This window comes from Mauremys reevesii, linkage group 3 (genome assembly GCF_016161935.1).
Source record: "Mauremys reevesii isolate NIE-2019 linkage group 3, ASM1616193v1, whole genome shotgun sequence".
Lineage (NCBI taxonomy): Eukaryota > Metazoa > Chordata > Testudines > Geoemydidae > Mauremys > Mauremys reevesii.
Genome location: NC_052625.1, coordinates 142582416 through 142601648, shown reverse-complemented (window position 1 = coordinate 142601648; position 19233 = coordinate 142582416). Strand labels below are relative to the sequence as shown.

The following is a 19233-nucleotide window of genomic DNA, read 5'->3' as shown; positions in this document are numbered from 1 at the left end:
ATCCCACACTGCACCAGTCTGTTGACGCTCTGGACAGCAGTCCGAGCTTCGATGCTCTGACCAGCCACACAGGAAACGACCCGGGAAAATTTGAATTCCTTTTCCTGTCTGGGCACTTTGAATCTGACGTCCTGGTTGGACATCGGGGCGAGCTCCGCAGCACCTGCAACGATGCAGAGCTCTCCAGCAGAGGAGTCCGGGCAATCCAAGAATAGAAAGAGGTCCCCAGCATGGACTGACCGGGAAGTCATGGATCTGATCGCTGTGTGGGGCGAGGAGTCTGTGCTCTCGGAGCTGCGCTCCAACAAGCGGAATGCAAAGACCTTCGAGAAGGTCTCCAAAGCCATGATAGACAAAGGATACAGCCGGGATGCGATGCAGTGCCGCATGAAAGCCAAGGACCTGAGACAAGGTTACCAAAAAGTCAGAGCGGCAAAGCGGACGCTCGGGCACAGCCCCAGACATGCCGCTTCTACGAGGCACTGCATGCCATTCTCTGTGGGTCTGCCACCACTGCCCCACCAGTGACCGTGGACTCTGACGATGGCATAGTGTACCTGGACAGTTCCTCGGCGATGTTCGCTGATGGGGAAGATGAGGAAGGGTTTGTGGAGGACGGCGCAGGCGACAGCGAACACAATACCGCTTGCCCTGACAGGCAGGATCTCTTCATCACCCTCACAGAGATCCCCTACCAACCCTCCCCGCCCGTTAACCCGGACTCAGAATCAGGGGAAGGATCAGGCGGTAAGTGCTACAAACAGGGAAACATTTATTTTTTAAAAAACAGGTATATAAAAAATAGAAATACTATATAAAAATTTTAAACTCTCAAACTATACAAAAGTAGGTCCACACATATAGGAATAGAGCAATAATCCTCTTGGGACAGTTCAAAAAAGGTCTCAGAGAGCAGCTCGAAAAGCCTCCGCAGGAGGTTCCTGGGGAGAGGTGCCTTGTTGGGTGCTCCGTGGAAGCACACTCTTCCGCGCCAGGACATCCTAATGTACATAGGAACCATCGCCTCCACCAGCATTGCTGCATATGGTCCTGGTCTGTGCAGGGCTTCCCTTAGCATCCGCTCTCTCTGACTCCGAGTGACCCGCCTCAGGGTGATGTCGTTCTGGACAGGCTGCATCTAAGTAGGGCAATTAGTGTATTGTTACTACTGTTAATGGTTTTAAATTAGGTTGCATAACAACGACCCTCGCTTAACAGCCACGTGCTGGAGGCCACAGAGAACAAGCATACATTGATCTTTCCCGTGCACTGGCGGGAGGGGCTGGAAAAGGCTCAGCCTTTCTGCTTTACAGATTGCCTTTAGCAGGAGAGCACAGCTATCCACTAAATGATAAGCATTATCTACTTTAAGGCTTACCAGGACTGTCTGCAAGACGGATTCAGCTGTCTCTCCCCGCTTGTCCGCTCTCCTGTGCAATGGCGCCGCCAATGAGAGCATATTCCGAAATCTCGAACTTGTCCTGAGATCTCGTGGAACTTGGTGCCCTGTATGGTCTTGTTCAGAGAAACTGACTACACTGTGTTCACTGTTCGCAAACATGTATCTGTTCAAGGAAATCACTTACTGTTTCCCATCACACAGCTTCTGCTCTTTCCCGGACTGCCCCGGCATCCCCCTCGCAGAGGCTGGCTCAGATTAGGCGGCGAAAGAAAAAGACTCGGGACGAGATGTTCGCGGAACTGATGGCCTGCTCCAGAGCCGAGGCGGCCCAGCAGAGCCACTGGAGGGAGACCCTCTCTCAGCAGCAGCGCTCACACAGCGAACGGGAGGACAGGTGGCGGCAGGAAGACCAGCAGGCGACTCAAACGCTGCTTGGGCTAATGAGGGAGCAAACGGACACGCTCTGGCGCCTTGTTGATGTTCTGCAGGACCGCAGGCAGGAGGAGAGAGCCCCCCTGCACTGTATCTGCAACCACCCTCCAACGCCAAGAAGTCCTGTCCCCCCCTCACCTAAAATTACAAGACGGAGGGGCGGTAGGGGCCGTGAGAACTGTCACTGCACCACAGCTGAGCGCTAATGTACCACACACCTCTGACGCTATAACTGTGTAGAAGCGCTTCCCTTACAGGATCACCCAGTCCAAAATCCAAGTTTCATCACCCCACTATGTAGTAGATTAATAAAAGCTGTTTGCTGTTGTTCACTCTTTCCGTCACGTCTTTCGTGTCACAAGACTGTGTGTATGTGGGGGGGGGGCAGGGGATTTATAATTGCACGGGATAGCCTACATTAGCAGGGTACAGAGTATCGGGGGCAGGATCAACTGCAGGGCACACACAGACTGCAGTCAGTAGTCACCAGGGTCACTCTGTGTGGTGTATGCTGCCCCAGGTCATTCTGTGATGTGTACGCTTGTCCACGGTCCTAGCGCCTGCCACCCCCTAATGTTAAGGCATGCTGCCCTTACCATGCACTTCCACCGTAGGCGCGATCCTCTCCGCTGCCCTGAGCCCCAACAACAGCCCATCCACGGACAGATACTCACCCTTATCCCACACCCATCACCCCTTCCTACGCCCAAACCCACAGCCCAGAGCCTGCATCCAAATCCCTATCCAAAGACGGCCCCACTCGCCCCTTCCAGCAAACCCACCCCTACATGCACAACCACTTGAAACCGTCCCCCACCCCAGAGACCTATGTAGGAGCAGGAGGCTGTCCGTCCTGTATTGTACAAGCGGTCTGTACATCAGTGCACACCGTACCCAGCACAGTATGCGTCCATGTTTCAAACCCAGAACAGAAATGCAAAGTAAAAGAAAGATTTATTAACAATAACTGTTCCGTTTAATTTGTTTTAAAACGTGTTTGGGAAGTGGGGGAAACTTGGAGAACGGGGTATGTAACTGCAGATCTCACTCAACACATAGAGACACAGGCCCAGGATCAGCGTCTCTTAAAATCAAGTGGAGAGTCATAGGTTAGCCTGCTCTCTGAGGAAACTTGCTTTCAAAGCCTCCCGGATACACAGCGCTTCCCGCTGGGATATTCTTTCGGCACGGGTGTCTGGCTGAGCAAGTGTAAACAGCAGCCAGGCGATTTGCCTCAACCTCCCATCCGGCCAAAAAGATCTCGCCCTTGCTCTCACAGACATTGTGGAGCACACAGCAAGCAGCAATAACTACGGGGATATTCTTTTCGCTGATGTCCGAGCGAGTCAGTAAGCTCCGCCACCTCCCCTTAAGACGTCCAAAAGCACACTCCACCACCATTCTGCACTTGCTCAGCCAGTAGTTGAAGAGTTCCTTCTCACTGTCCAAGGCGCCTGTATAGGGCTTCATGAGCCAGGGCATTAGTGGGTAGGCTGGGTCCCCGAGGATCACTGTAGGCATCTGCACATCCCCAACCGTTGTTTTGTGGTCCGGGAAGAAAGTTCCTGCCTGGAGGCGTCTAAACAGACCAGAGTTCCTGAACACACGCGCGTCATGAACCTTGGCCCGCCCACCCGACGAAGATGTTGGTAAAACGTCCCCTATGGTCCACCAGTGCTTGCAGCACCATTGAAAAGTAGCCCTTTCGGTTAATATACTGGCTGGCCTGGTGGGCTTGTGCCAGGATAGGGATGTGAGTCCCATCTATAGCCCCACCGCAGTTTGGGAATCCCATCGCGGCGAAGCCATCTATGACGACCTGGACGTTTCCGAGAGTCACTACCTTTGAGAGCAGTTGCTCAACGATTGCGTGGGCTACTTGAATCACAGCAACCCCCACGGTAGATTTGCCCACGCCAAAGTGGTTCGCTACTGACCGGTAGCTGTCTGGCATGGCAAGTTTCCAGAGGGCTATGGCACCCTCAGGGCTGCTCGCATCCGGGTGTCCTGCCGCTTCAGGGCAGGGGCCAGCAAGTCACAGAGTTCAAGGAAAGTGCCCTTACGCATCCTGAAGTTTCGCAGCCACTGTGATTCATCCCAGACCTGCAGCACTATGCGGTCCCACCAGTCCGTGTTTGTTTCCCGGGCCCAGAATCGCCGTTCCACACCATGAACTTGACCCATTGCCACCATGATCTCCACTGCCCGGCGTACCCTGCTTTCTGAGAGGTCTGCGCCACTCTCCTCACCGCGCTGCCGGAGCCTCCTCGCCCGATTTCTCAGCAGCTGACTGTGGAAGAGGTGGACGATAAGGTGTGAGTTGACAACGGCCATAAGTGCAGCGATGATCGCAGCAGGCTCCATGATCGCAGTGCTGTGGCGTCCGCGCTGTCACTGACCAGAAAAGTGCGCGAACAGATTTCCCGCCGGCGCTTTCAGGGAGGGAGGGCGTGATTGACGGTTCGATGACGACAGTTACCCAAAACCACCCTCGACACATTTTTTCCCCCAGCAGGCATTGGGGGCTCTACCCAGCATTCCAATGGGCAGCGGGGACTGCGGGAACTGTGGGATAGCTTCCCACAGTGCACCGCTTCCAAAGTCGATGCCGGCCCTGTTAATGTGGATTCAGAAATTCGAATTAGTGTCCTTAGTGTGGATACACAAATTCGACTTCATAAGGTCGAATCCACAAATTCGACTTAAGTAGATTCGAAATAGTCTTGTAGTGTAGACAAGGCCTCAGTTTCCTAAACCTCCAGGAAGAAATCCCAGCCGGTGTGGACCCGACCTGAACCAGGCTGGCCAGCACCATCTGTGATTTGGGTGGGTGTGTGATAAATAAAGGGGAGGATAGCTCCCTTTGATGGACACCCAGCCAACAAGTTAGCTGTAAAATTCTTCTTGGTAGCTATTCTTTACTTGCTTTACCTGTAAAGGGTTAAAAAGTCCCCCAGGTAAAGAAAAAAAAGTGAGCACCTGACCAAAAGAGCCAATGGGAAGGTAGAACTTTTTAGAATTGGGAAGAAACTTTCCCTTTGTCTGTTGTTCTCTGGGCTGCAGGGACAGAGCAGCCATGCTATAAGCAGCTTAAGACAGGTATGATCATAAATCATCAGATCATGCCTAGAACTACTTATCTGAACTCCAAATGTGTAAGTAGATCAGAATGTTTAGCTAGACGTGATTAGGGTTATTTCTTTTATTTCTTATTGGCTTGTGGACTCCTCTGTGCTAACTTCCGATGCTTTTGGTTGCTTGTAACCTTTAAGCTGAACCCCTAAGAAAGCTATTTTGGGTGCTTGATTTTTGGAATTGCTCTTTTAAAATCTAGCAAAAGCCTAAGTTCCAAATGTATTTTATTTTTGTTTGTTTGTTTGTTTTTAATAAAATTTACCTTTTTTAAAGAACAGGATTGGATTTTTGGTGTCTGAAGAGGTTTGTGCATGTTTAATTAGCTGATAGCCACAGCTAATTGCCTTTGTTTTCTTTCTCAGCTTTTCCCCGGAGGGGGCGTGAAAAGGCTTGAGGGAGGAATTCCCAAGTGCTCCTTCCTGGGCTCAAAGGGGTTTTTTTTGCATTTGGGTGGTGGCAGCATTTACCAAGCCAAGGTCAGAGAAATGCTGTAACCTTGGGAGTTTAATACAAGACTGGAGTGGCCAGTATTAATTTTTAAAATCCTTGCAGGCTCCACTTCTGCACTTGGAGAGAGTTGGGATTCAGCCTTGACAGCAGGCATTCATTGATAATGTGCATCATCGTCTGTGTTGCGCTGCAGCTGCACAAAGGGCTGTCATAAAGGCCCCAGCGATACTGGTTGGCTGCACAGAGACCTTGCCCAGTCCAGAACTGTTCAACAGGGACCATTGGTGACGGGCCAGGTCAAAACCAGGTGAGAAAATTGTGGGGTCAGCGATGAGGGACTGGTTGGGGATGTAACAGATATCCATTTCTCTCACCAGAGTGTTTCCGCCCTAACATCTTGGTGTGGAGGATGAGACCATAATGGGCGACGTGGCAGCAAACATGCAGCTGGTGCTTTAAAAAGATCATTGTGCAGTGGCAGGCTTGAGTTGGTGCTTACTTTCTCCAGTAACTTGCCAGTGGCAACCTCTCATCTGATATGAGGAGCAGCAATATTGCTCAGAACTGGAAGTCAGGGGAGTGGAGTCGGACACAGGGTGCTGGAGAGGATACACATGGTGGCAAGTAACTGCGTATCCACCAGTTTGGTGTATGACGATCGACTCTAAACTGGTGCATAGTACTCCGCTACCGAATACGAGATGGCAAGAGCTGACGTCCTCAAAGTTGGAGCATGAGCACCCCATGATAAACCTGCCAGTTTACTAAGAAGATTAAGAACATAAGAAAGGCCGTACTGGGTCAGATCAAAGGTCCATCTAGCCCAGTATCTGTCTACCGACAGTGGCCAATGCCAGGTGCCCCTGAGGGAGTGAACCTAACAGGCAATGATCAAGTGATCTCTCTCCTGCCATCCATCTCCATCCTCTGACGAACAGAGGCTAGGGACACCATTCTTACCCATCCTGGCTAATAGCCATTTATGGACTTAGCCACCATGAATTTATCCAGTCCCCTTTTAAACATTGTTATAGTCCTAGCCTTCACAACCTCCTCAGGTAAGGAGTTCCACAAGTTGACTGTGCGCTGCGTGAAGAAGAACTTCCTTTTATTTGTTTTAAACCTGCTGCCTATTAATTTCATTTGGTGACCCCTAGTTCTTGTATTACGGGAATAAGTAAATAACTTTTCCTTATCCACTTTCTCAACATCACTCATGATTTTATATACCTCTATCATGTCCCCCCTTAGTCTTCTCTTTTCCAAAATGAAGAGTCCTAGCCTCTTTAATCTTTCCTCATATGGGACCCTCTCTAAACCCCTAATCATTTTAGTTGCTCTTTTCTGAACCTTTTCTAGTGCTAGAATATCTTTTTGAGGTGAGGAGACCACATCTGTACACAGTAGTCGAGATGTGGGCGTACCATGGATTTATATAAGGGCAATAATATATTCTCAGTCTTATTCTCTATCCCCTTTTTAATGATTCCTAACATCCTGTTTGCTTTTTGACAGCCTCTGCACACTGCGTGACATCTTTAGAGAACTATCCACGATAACTCCAAGATCTTTTGCCTGACTCATTGTAGCTAACTTAGCCCCCATCATGTTGTATGTATAGTTGGGGTTATTTTTTCCAATGTGCATTACTTTACATTTATCCACATTAAATTTCATTTGCCATTTTGTTGCCCAATCACTTAGTTTTGTGAGATCTTTTTGAAGTTCTTCACAATCTGCTTTGGTCTTAACTATCTTGAGTAGTTTAGTATCATCTGCAAACTTTGCCACCTCACTGTTTACCCCTTTCTCCAGATCATTTATGAATAAATTGAATAGGATTGGTCCCAGGACTGACCCTTGGGGAACACCACTAGTTACCCCTCTCCATTCTGAGAATTTACCATTAATTCCTACCCTTTGTTCCCTGTCCTTTAACCAGTTCTCAATCCATGAAAGGACCTTTCCTTTTATCCCATGACAGCTTAATTTACGTAAGAGCCTTTGGTGAGGGACCTTGTCAAAGGCTTTCTGGAAATCTAAGTACACTATGTCCACCGGATCCCCCTTGTCCACATGTTTGTTGACCCCTTCAAAGAACTCTAATAGATTAGTAAGACACGATTTCCCTTTACAGAAACCATGTTGATTGTTGCATGTCTTAACTTTAGCTGCTGTCTTCTTCAGGTGGGCCTGGTAACTCAGTGTGCGATCTAAGGTCACACCTAGATAGACTGGTTCTACTTCATGCTTCACCTTCTGACCATTCAGATAAACATTCAGTTCTCGGGTTGTGCTGGCATGATGAAGATGGAACAAACTGGAGACTGCTTTTATGACGCTTGGTTGGAGGCGCCAAGTCTTACAGTAGTCAGCTAACTTTATCGTGTCCCGATTTATGGTGGCATCAAGCTTGTGAAATGTCTGGGCATGGGTACCACAACAGATGTTGTCTGCATAAATGAACTTACATGACTCTGTTGTTGGCAGGTCATTGATGTAAAGGTTGAACAGGGTTGGAGAAAGCACCGAGCCCTGGGGTACCCCATTGCTCTGTCATCTCCAAGCACTTGTCTTCTCCCCCATATGGATTCTGAATGACCTATTGTGTAGGAACAGTTCAACAACACTTTTGACCCAAGGTAACAGGACCCTTGATACCTTCACAAGCAGGCCAGTGTGCTATACCGTATCACACGCCACTGTTAGGTCAATGAAAACAGCACCTGTTTTCAAGTTTCTCTGGAAGCCATTTTCAACAAATGTGGTCAGTGCGAGTACTTGGTCACATGTGATACGGCCTCGGCAAAAGCCTTGGTCAGGGCTCAAAATTCTCTCCACGTCAGGTAATAGGCACTGTAGGACCAAGCCCTCCAGTGCCTTGAAGCACACGGATAATAATGATATGGGACAATAGATTGATGCTTGACTTGGGTCTTTTCCTTGCTTTAGGAGGCCAATGACTTTTGCGGTGCACCATATCTTCAGTAGCCTGCCTTCACTGATGACCCTGGTGGAGAATTACACAAGCCAAAGCCGAGAACAGGGGCCAAGGTTTTTCAGGAATTCTGGAGATATGTTGTCATAGCCTGCAGCTGTTCCACACTTGATGCTACCCAGTGTCTGTTCCAGCTCTGTTACAATGAATGGTTTTGGACAGCTTCTGATCTAATGTACACGTTTAAACATACGCCATTCGTTCCTCACTTGTCTTCGCACTTGTTTCTCCAAAGGTGTCTGGCTACCTGGTTGGGTGTCACTGAGGGTTGGGAGAGTACAGGTGGCTGCTGCACTGCTCTAAGGCATCGGCGCAGACTACAACATATGCAGCTGGAGCGGGTTAAGCTCATCTTCTTGGTTGTCTCCTCCCATCTGGCTTGGCAAGCAGCGTCCAATGATACGATCAGATGGTCAGTGACATCTGAGTCACCAGTGCCTCATATTGCAAGCAAGACAGTGCTCTCCTCTTCAAGACAGGGGATGTAGACCAGGCTGCAACTGCGTGGGATGGCTCTTCAGGCTGCTTTGTAAATAGCACCACAGAGCAATAGTCTGTCTCATTTACCAAGGCATGCTGGGCTGGTATTGTCACCACACCCTTCTCCAGCACTTCCCGATATTTTTCCAGTTGGCCTTTCAGAAGTTCCACCACTTCTTTTTGGAACTCTTGACAACTTGGAGCTGTAGCCTGATATGGATCAATGATGGTCTGTGTTGGCTGTGTGGAAAATTATCCAAGACTTGGCATGTTGCTGGCTAAGGATGGCCATGAACTGAACTGACCAAGCATAAGTCAGGAGAGTAGTCATGATCCAATCTAGAAGAATGGAACATGCCTCGCTGCTTAGAATCATGGATAAGGGCAAGGTCATTTTGAGATGCCCAGTCTGCAAGTTGTTCATCATCTATGTCAACCTCCTTATACCCTCAGTCTGTGTGATGGCTGTTGAAATCTCTGACGTAGACAGTTGGGTGTCACAGGCTTGGTAGCATCTGTTGGTTCCAGCTGACGCTTGGAGGCTTGTAAACATTTGCCAGCCAGAAACTGCCAACCTGGATGGTGTTACAGAATTCAATAAACAGGTTGAAGCCGTCAATACTGTAATGCCCAGCTTCAGCAGTTGCTACATGTTCTTTTGCAAGCAAATGATGTCAATAGTATGTTGATGAGCAAGAATGCCGAGTAAATCACACTTGGCAACTGACAAACCCTCCACGTTGAATTGTAATGCGCATAGAGCTGGACCAATGACATAGAAGTCGCCGGGCTGCATGTTGGGGTTGTCGGTGACGATAATGCTGGGATTGGTTTAGCTGGTGCTCATGGAATTTGACTCACTGGTTGGATCATTAGCTTCCTTGACTGCTGTCAGGTACTGGTGGGTGGCGCGACGAGGACACTGATCCATTGCCTTATATAGGCACCTATTACTGTCCATCCCATCCCGATTTTTCACACTTGCTATCTGGCCACCCTAAGTAGCAGTGATAATGAAAATTCTTCACTATGTGAGAAGGGAAGTAATCATAGGTATGACCCCACTTGCTTAAAATTTGGGTTATTGTTTATTGAGGATCAACAGGGTGAATACAGGTCACAGTTTATCATCTGCAAGGAATTGTTAACTAACAAAAACCTAAAACCATCAAAATTACACAGGCATTTGGAGAGAAAACACCCAAGCTCTAAAGACAAGCCAATTGATGTTTTTCAATGAAAATCCAAAGATTTGGAAATGTCACAAAAAATTCTTAAATGTGGCTATACTGTCCAAGAGCAAGCATTGCATGCCTCTTACCTTTCTGCACTCTGCATTGCCAAACATAAACAAGCTCATCTAGTCGCTGAGGAGTTAATTTTACCTTCTGCTATTGACATATGCACTGAATTGTTGAGTCAGCTGCAAAAAAGTTAAAAACAGTCCTTCTTTCCAAGGATATAATGAGGAGAGGAATCTGTGCTATTTCAGAAGACATCCAATAGCAAACAACAGACCATCTTTCAGTAAGTGATTATTTGGCTTTCCAATTAGATGAATCTACAGATATAGCAAATCGTGCCATTTTGCTGGCTAATGTGAGGCATATATGGGATGGTGGGATTCAAGAACAATACCTATTTAGTGCAGACATGCCTACTTCTGCTGTTGATATATTTGGTGCACTGAATAATTATATGCAGTAGGTGACATTGAGCTGGACAAAGTGTGGTATTACAACTGATGGAGATGCTTCAATGACAGGGAAACATTTGGGACTTGTGCAAAGAATCCTTTTGAAAGCACCCATTGTACCATGGAACCACTGTTTCGTGCACAGGAAGGTGTTACCAGCTGAAGATGTGATACCTGAGCTTCACAAAACTCTTAAAGGTGTTGGGAAAATTGTAAATTATATCAAAAACAATGTCAAGAATTCCCAGTGCTTTCAGGTTTTTCTGTCAGGAAATGGGCAGTGTGTGTCCATCTGCTTTTCCATGCTGAGGTTCATTGGTTGTCCCATGGCAAAGTTTTGTCTCATGTATACAAACTGACAAATGAATTGGCAGCTTTTCTTGAAGGAAAAAAAGTCTCACCTGGCAGAACACTTCAGTAACGAGACATGATGTGCTCATGTTGCATTTCTTGTAGATATAGTCGAACAAATATTCAATTAGAATTATTTGAATCTGTTTTATTGGGCAGAGAGCACAATCACTTTAAGCAAACTGACAAAATTAATTGTTGTATGCAGTGTTGTTGTAGCTGTGTTGGTCCCAGGATACTAGAGAGACAAGGTGGGTGAGGTAATATCTTTTATTGGACCAACTTCTGTTGGTGAGAGAGACAAGCTTTCAAGCTTACATAGACCTGAAGGAGAGCTTAGTGTGCCTCAGAAGCTTGTCTCTCTCACCAACAGAAGTTGGTCCAATAAAAGATATCACCTCACCCATCTTATCTCACCCAGATTTAACATTATAGCCTTGACCTGATTTAGTCTTATCTAATTGCACTTCCATTTTGTGTGTGCTGTTGTTTGGGATGCTGCTGTATTTCTCTTTACTTACAATAGGAAGTAATTGTGCTCTCTCAGATGTTATAGTTTGTTGACTTTAATTTGGCAATCACTGAACATATAGTATTTACGTTAGTTGACTTGTTTTAATGAGGCATAGAATTATTGACTATAGTTGGGCAGGAAACTTTTCCCATCCTTCAACCATTGTCAAGATTTAAAAAAAAAATTCTGGCTCAAATTGGTATGAAAAGGCAAAATCTCAAAAACATTTGTGAACCAACCAACCAAGCAAAAAAACATTTTCAGTTCAGGCCAAGTGAAACATTTCATTTAGATTTTCACCTTTTTTCTCTTTTTAAAATCTAATTAAGCTAACACTTCAAAACCAAAAGTCATCTCAAATCAGAAAGCCAGAACTGTTCATTTTGAAAATGTCAGAACAAGATATTTTAACTGTTTCAAAACTTAAACTCTTTTTGAATCAGGAGACCTGTCAAATCCAAACCTGTTTTGTGAACAGTTTGTTTCAATGAATCAGCATTTTTTGAGAAAAAATATTCATAGAAAAATTTCCGACAAGCTCTACAATTGGCATTTGCCAATCTGCATTTTTTCATTTTAAATATGCATTAAAAAGTGATCAATAGAATCCTACACTCCAAAACATCCCAAAGTCTTTAAATGATATTGGGAATTATTATAATGTGTTCCATAATGATTGACCACATCACCAACAGTGGCACAAATGAGATAATGGTGAAGTGCTTTCACCTTGCTCTATCAATAGAAGTAGCCATACTTTGTAACACAACATACAAAAGTGAAAAGGTAGTGTGCACCAAGAATCAGCATTTTACAACAGATGTTTCTTCCACGTTGAGGATTTGTTAAATTATCTCCCTAGAAGTACAAGATAGATTTCTCCAGTACAGACAATGGAGGAAGTGAGAACTACTGGCCAAAAAGGTACGTTTTGTAGAAAATGGTTTGTAATAAAACTCAAAATGTGTTTTGTTTTCAAGTTTAACATTTAAAAAAAATTGAAGAAAAATTTGAAATGAAAATTCATTTGACTCAAAAAAATGGAAAAGTTTCATTTAGAAAACATCTAAATGAAATGTTTAGATTTTTTTCTGGAATCCCCCCTACCCCCTGACAAACAGAGCAAATTCTGCATTTTTTTTTTTTGGTTAAAAGGTTTCATACAAAATACTTTGCCAAGCTCTCCTTGCCATTTCATGTATCCATTAAGCATAGGGTGACCAGTTAGCAAGTGTGAAAAATCAGGACAGAGTGTGGGGGATAATAGGTGCCTATATCAGAAAAAGCCCTGAATATAAGGACTGTCCCTATAAAATCAGGACATCTGGTCACCCTAGTTAAGCACTATGCACAACTATAGTGTTGTATAACAATTGTGCATTTATCCCTGGCAGGGAAGCACTGATCTAGGGAACTGGGGTCAGATCTCTCTGGTCCAGCTAACAGCACTAAGTCCAGGACTAGAGGGGGCAGGAAGGTCAAAGGTGGCCATAAGGCAATTTTGCATTTCCCTAATCCTGGGGCTGCAGGGGAAGGGGCTAGTCCCTAACCTAATGTATGTTAGAGCTACCTTCCGGAGGCTGCAGCAGCACCCCAGCCATGGCCCCTTTCCCCCATACACACTTCTTTGCCAGGGTTCAGGAGGGTAGCAAAGGAGCCATTGCACAGCAGCCACAAACCAGAGGAGGATCCCTCACAGCAAAGAAAACTTCCAGTGCCTGGTTTGACCAGGGCTACAGGCTTCAGATTAATGAAGGTGATTTCTTGTTAAGTAATTTGGTAAAGGTGCACAGTACTTTTAATAAATGTGTTAGCATCTGAACGAGAAAAGCTGTATTTGTTTCTCTTTTTATATGAGTAAGAGGGCAGCCATCCAGTAATCTGATTGGCTGCCACAGTTTCCATTTGGTTGCAGAGGTAAAATACACATTTATGGGAACAACAACAAATGGTAAAATCTAGAACCCATACCTGGTCAGTAGTAATGTTACAAACTTGAATATTTGTTTTGTCACACATTATTTTTGCAGAACACTGGCAGACACCGCCACTCATGTGAATAAGTATTAACTACCTGCAAAATTATCATTGATTCCAAAGGATTGATTTTTCTACACAACAGTAACACATTAAATTTTTATTTTTTAAAAAAGAACAAACTGCTCAGCAGCAGAAAGTAAATTATTCCAGCAAGTTGAGCATTTTTAAGAGCAGAAGGCTATTTAGAGATGTGAATTCTCTGCAGTTTGATGCAGTCGATTTTTCCCTTTATTGTTTGAACTTTATCCTAAATGTCATGTTTTATATTTGAATGGTAATTTTATGTATCTCAAAACCTCATACAGTAAAGCAAAAACTTTATTAAAACAAGACCTTATAGCAGAGTATTTGTCTACACAACAAACAAAAGAATGTAATAAGCATTAAAAGACACACTAAAATAACACTGAGTGCCTAACAAACTTACAAAGGAAATTCAGAGCTAAGGTCACTGCTTTTATTCTAATCTCATTCTATTACGGTCAGATTCTGATCTTGTTTTCACTGAAGAAAACCCCTAGTAACTTCAGAGTTTAGTGAATTTATTCTGGATTTTCATGCGTATGGCTGGCATTCCATATGCACTGAAATACTATACATGGTGTTTGTGCCCAGTTACCATGAGCTTCTGCAATCAGAACAAAGGGTTGGAAATTCATGGGTTCAACAGAGCACTGCTTGGTGGGGAAGGTGGCTCCAATTCACCTTTCTGTCCCCATCTTAAACCAGAACCATCTTCTGGCTGGGGATCACTGGAGTGTAGTGCACTCAGCACATCTCATATGCTGGCAGAGCACTGGGAGTCAGTGGTGTAGAGCCTGCAACACCAACCTTAGGGTTTCCAGAGGATTCCCCAGCTGTCCCTTTGGTGCAACTTTCTGACTGTTTGGGCTTCCTGAGCTGCACAAAGCAGCTGGGAGGCCAAGGATCAGGCTCATAGTTTCAGTAGCGAGGTCCATAATGCATCACATTGCACATGTACTCACACAGCACTGTCTAAATTACAAAGTCCTTCTTCAGCACACACTCAGTTCAGAAATTTCTTTGTGTGGTGGTCCAATTCAGAGATTTGACCGAAGCTCATCTCTCATTATGACACCTTCGCTCACTGGGTAGTGAGGAGGAAATTCACTTCCCAGTGGTGCATGCACAGTTACACCACAGAGATTTCTGAGTTAATGCAAAGAATAATTGTGAGGAAAAGAGAAAGTTACTTACCTGTTAGTCTGCTTCTTTGAAGATCTGATCCCAAAGGATTCTTGCTCTTGGGCCCTGTGCTCCCTAATGAAGTGATACTAGTTCTCTATTACTTGACCCTACAAGGCAGGCACAGTGGGGAGCAGCATGTTAGAACCTTCCTTCAGACTGGTGGGTGCTCATCACCAATGGCCATATCCCACCAGAGCCCTAGGGGTCTTCCCCACCTTGCTCTCACCTTTTATTTCCTGGATCAACTTTCCTACTCAAAACATTCCTACTTATACTGCCTTCTCCACATTCCCTCCTACTGTTTGTTCCACTTACTTCTTTCACCTTGATTCAAATTAGATTGTAAGCTTGTTTAGAGTGGTGACCATATTTTCCTATGTGTTTACACTACTCCGAGTACAACCACTCTCTGACCCGACTGGAACTTAGCACCCTACCACAATGCTGCCACTACACTAAGGCTTTGAGTCAAGGGGAGCCACTGCTGCATAAAGACAAATGCTCCAGGCTGTTCCTTCATGAACCAAACTGAGAGAAAAAGAGGGCAGATTTTTTTTTTTTTTAAAGAGATGAATTTCAAGGCTTTTTCTCTGCTCTGAAGATTAGGAAGGTGGTTGCTCTGGAGACCCCGTCTGTGTAACTGTCAGGATGCAGAATAAAACTGGCAGTTTCCTGTGATAACCTGTTTTTGCCTTGTCTTCTAAACTGCAGTAACAGAGGGGGAAAAAGATCACTGTTCCAGTAGCAAACCTGTCTATGAAGGAGAACCACTACAGTTAGATAATTCCAAATGGCATAACACCATTGGATTCTGGCCATTCTTGAGATAGAGGCCACTAAAATCACTTCAGAATTCAATTGGGAGGGGGGAAAGCATGATAGCAGTTACAATTACATGATTTAAGATCAGAGATTTCATGACTGTTCACAGGACTAAAAACTAACGTTTTTCAAGCACTGTAAATAATTTCAATACTTGTTTATAGTTTGGGTGAGGGTGTGTGAGACACTGGACCCCCAAAATGTCACTGGTGTCTTGGTGCAGCCAGCATTTCTTTGGAGTGGGTCCAGGATCCTCATGCCAGATCCTCAGCTGGTGAAATCAAAGTAGCTCCACTGAAGTCAGTGTAGCTGTGACAAATTATACGAGCTAAGGTCTACCTGCTGATGCAAAACTTTCAATCCCTTAATGAACTGTGTACAAGTGAGAAAAACTTTGAGTGTTTTAATAAAAATGAAAATGTGTTTTTCCAATCTTCAGTATTTATAATTTATACAGATCTATTTCATGCAATAACCTTAATATAATCTCTCTTCACAGAATAGTTCTGTGCAGAACATTTAGTCAACGTTTAATTTATCAGAATATCATAGTTTAATGGCTTCTGAACTCAATTTGTCTGTCTTCTTCTGATTAAATATATGGGAAGATGTAGGGAGAAAATATTTCAGTTGAACTACATTCCTGCTATGAGAATTTGAGGAGGGAAAAAGCTTTTGATATCATAACATCCATTGCTTTCATGGTGAACAAACAGTTCATAGTTGGGTGGTGTTTTGTTTGTTTTTTTGCCATACTGTGAATGGAGGTTACTTACCTATAGTCATAGTTCTGTGCATTCACACTCATGGGATGCACCGGCAAGTACTGCTCAGATGGTGGAACCTTCTCACAGCAATGCTCATTGGTGTACTCATGCACCCCCACCCCTCACTTCTCCCCTCTGTGTTCCTGAACATTCTGAAGGTGAGGCGCCCTCTACTCCCTCAGTGCTTTCCACCATCTCCCCACAATCAAGATTCCATTAGGACTCTGAGTGTGAATAGGCAGAATCCATCTCTAAGAACTCTGGTTACAGGTAAGTAACCTTCATTTCTGCTGCATATTTCCAACAAGACAGTTTATCAAGAAGTAAATGGAAGGTGGGACTTGGAGTCCTAACTGAATAGGGATTGAAGTATTGCCCTGACAAATTAAGCATCCGATGTAGAAGCTAGGTCAAGGAAGTAATGTTTTGTAAATGTAAGTATAGAGCCCCAAATAGCAACCCGGCAGATGTCTGCAGTTGGAACAACAGGGCCTTCCAGACCAGGGCAGAATCTGCCAGGGTCCATCTCTGGAAAGGTGTGATGATCTGTAGGCACTATATTTTGAGGTGCATTCCTTCTTCTGATAATGGAACCTGGAGGTATATCTGTAACGTCTAGTATATTTTGATTCTTCTTTGGACTACAGATCTAACCTAGAGCCGATCTCGGGTGCAACACAGAAGTAAATGGGGAAACTACAGGACCTGCATACGCAAAACAGAAAAGCAAACAAATGTTACTGACCTCCTCCTTTTCCCTGGTGGGGACACTTAAGAAGGACTAGTAGCAGGAGCATTCCTTTTACTCTCTTAGGCAAGTAGACGCTGTTTGTCTCTTGCATATCTGGGTAACTGATCTGATTGTGAATCGATGTCATGCGATTTTGCTACCATAGTAAGGGTTGGTGCCATGCAAATAGTGGATAAAGAAACTACTGCCTACTCTAGAACAACTTTCAGATTCAATGCAATTTTCAGAACTGGAGGATAAGTTTTTAGGCAAGTTTTAGGCAAAATTTGCAAATGACACCAAGCTGGGTGTGGTTGCAAGCCCTTTGGCGGACAGGATGAGAATCCAAAATAATGATGACAAATTGGAGAATTGGTCTAAATTCAACACAATGAAATTTCAATAAAAGAGAAGTACAAAGTATTTCACTGAGGATGGAAAAATCAAAAGCACAACTACAAAATGGGGAATAACTGGCTAGGTGGTAGTACTGCTGAAAAGGATCTGGGGGTTATAGTGGAGCACAAACTGAATATACGTCAACAATGTGACACAGCTGCGAAAAAGGCTAATATTGTGATGGAGTGTATGAACTGGACTGTAATATGTATGACCCAGAATGTAACTGTCTCACTCTGCTTGGCACTGGTGAGGTCTGAGCTGGAGTACTGTGCCCAATTCTGGAAGCCACACTTTAGGAAAGATGCAAATTGGAGAGTCCATAGGAGAGCAACAAAAATGATAAAAGGTTTAGAAAACCTGATCCATGAAGAAAGGTTAAAAAACACGGCATGTTTAGTCTTGAGAAAAGAAGACTGAGTGGATCTGATAAACGGTTGTCAACTATGTTAAAGACTGTTATAAAGAAGATGGTATTCAATAGTTCTCTATGTCCGAAGGTATGACAAGAAATAATGGGCTTAATTTGCAGCAAGGGAGATATAGGTTTGATATTAGGAAAATCTTTCTAGCTCTAAGGGTAGTTAAGCTCTGGAATAGACTTCCAAGACAGGTTGTGGAATCCTCATCATCGGTGGTTTGTAAGAATAGGTTGGACAAGCACATGTCAGGGATGGTCTGTTTATTTGGCTGGACTTGATGACTTCTTGTGGTCCCTTCCAGCCCTACATTTCTATTAGTCTATGATTCACCTTAAGCCTGAACATTAGTCTTTGGTTTAGGATCTGATATTCTTGGATCCAGGTCATATGGATCTGAGGTATCTCCTGAATATGACTTGCCCTTGCAAGCAGGAGCCTTCTTGTCTTGCACAAACTTTCTCAGAACCAACGTAGATGGATCTGAAGGTTTCTCCCATGGTTTGGCTCTTCCCGCAGAGGCTGGTATCAACCAAATATCTGAGCACTATAGTATCAGATCCAATTATTTGGATACCGATTGCACCAAAGCACTGAAACTGATCCTGGGAAAGAGACCCCAGTATTATACATATTGCTCTTCTTTTTAGTCCCCAAGGTGCTAAAAAGAAGCAGACACTGGTATTTTCACCTGGAGTACAGATCTCTTATATGTATCGGATCCAAGACACTTCATAGCCAGAACTTCCTGCAGCAATAAGGCTTGCAGCTTGTTCTGGGGCTCCTTGAGCACGCTGAGGGTAAATGTGCTGCAGACAGACCACCATGAGGGAGAGCGACCCTCTCTGACACATGCCAAGTATCTACTATGGGCATCCTGATCCTGGGAAAATGGCCAGACAAGAGATGCACCTACCTTTTGAAGCCAGGTCTCTTAGGTTATGTCTACACTGCATTTTAAAAAACAGAGCAGCGAGTATAAGAGCCTGGGCTGGCACTACAGCACTAAAACCAGCAGTGTAGACACTGCGGCTTGGACTGGAGCTCGGACTCTGAAACCCGCTTCAGAGCCTGAGCGTGTACACAGCTGTTTTTAGTGCTGTGAGCTCAAGTCTGTAGACCGGGGCACTGAGACTCACTGCTGCGGGTTTTAAAATCAATCCGACACAGAACCAGTAGTGAGAATTGAAGACATATCTACTATCTATGCTAAGAGTAAAACCTTTTTTCCTTACATAAGTTTACCACTAAAACTAATAATGAAAACTACACTAAAAGTAAAACTATACTAAACAAAGGCACTAAATTGTTCTTGCGTGAAGGCTCCAGATCCAACTGGATTCAGAGAGGCTAAAATCTATCTGTTGCAGCATTTGGAAGGAACTGAGG

At 44.7% G+C, this 19233-nt stretch overlaps 1 protein-coding gene and 1 long non-coding RNA gene across 3 annotated transcripts in view; both read right to left on the bottom strand.

Moving 5' to 3' along the window:
• RNGTT (RNA guanylyltransferase and 5'-phosphatase) overlaps nt 1–19233 on the bottom strand; it is a 438367-nt gene that overhangs the window by 36103 nt on the left and 383031 nt on the right. The gene's annotated exons all lie outside the window — the stretch shown is intronic.
• LOC120400380 lies at nt 1081–19165 on the bottom strand. The gene is made up of 3 exons (XR_005595783.1): nt 18761–19165; nt 14717–14814; nt 1081–1138 (listed from the first exon to the last, which is right to left on the bottom strand). It is a non-coding gene; the product is annotated as an uncharacterized LOC120400380 (long non-coding RNA).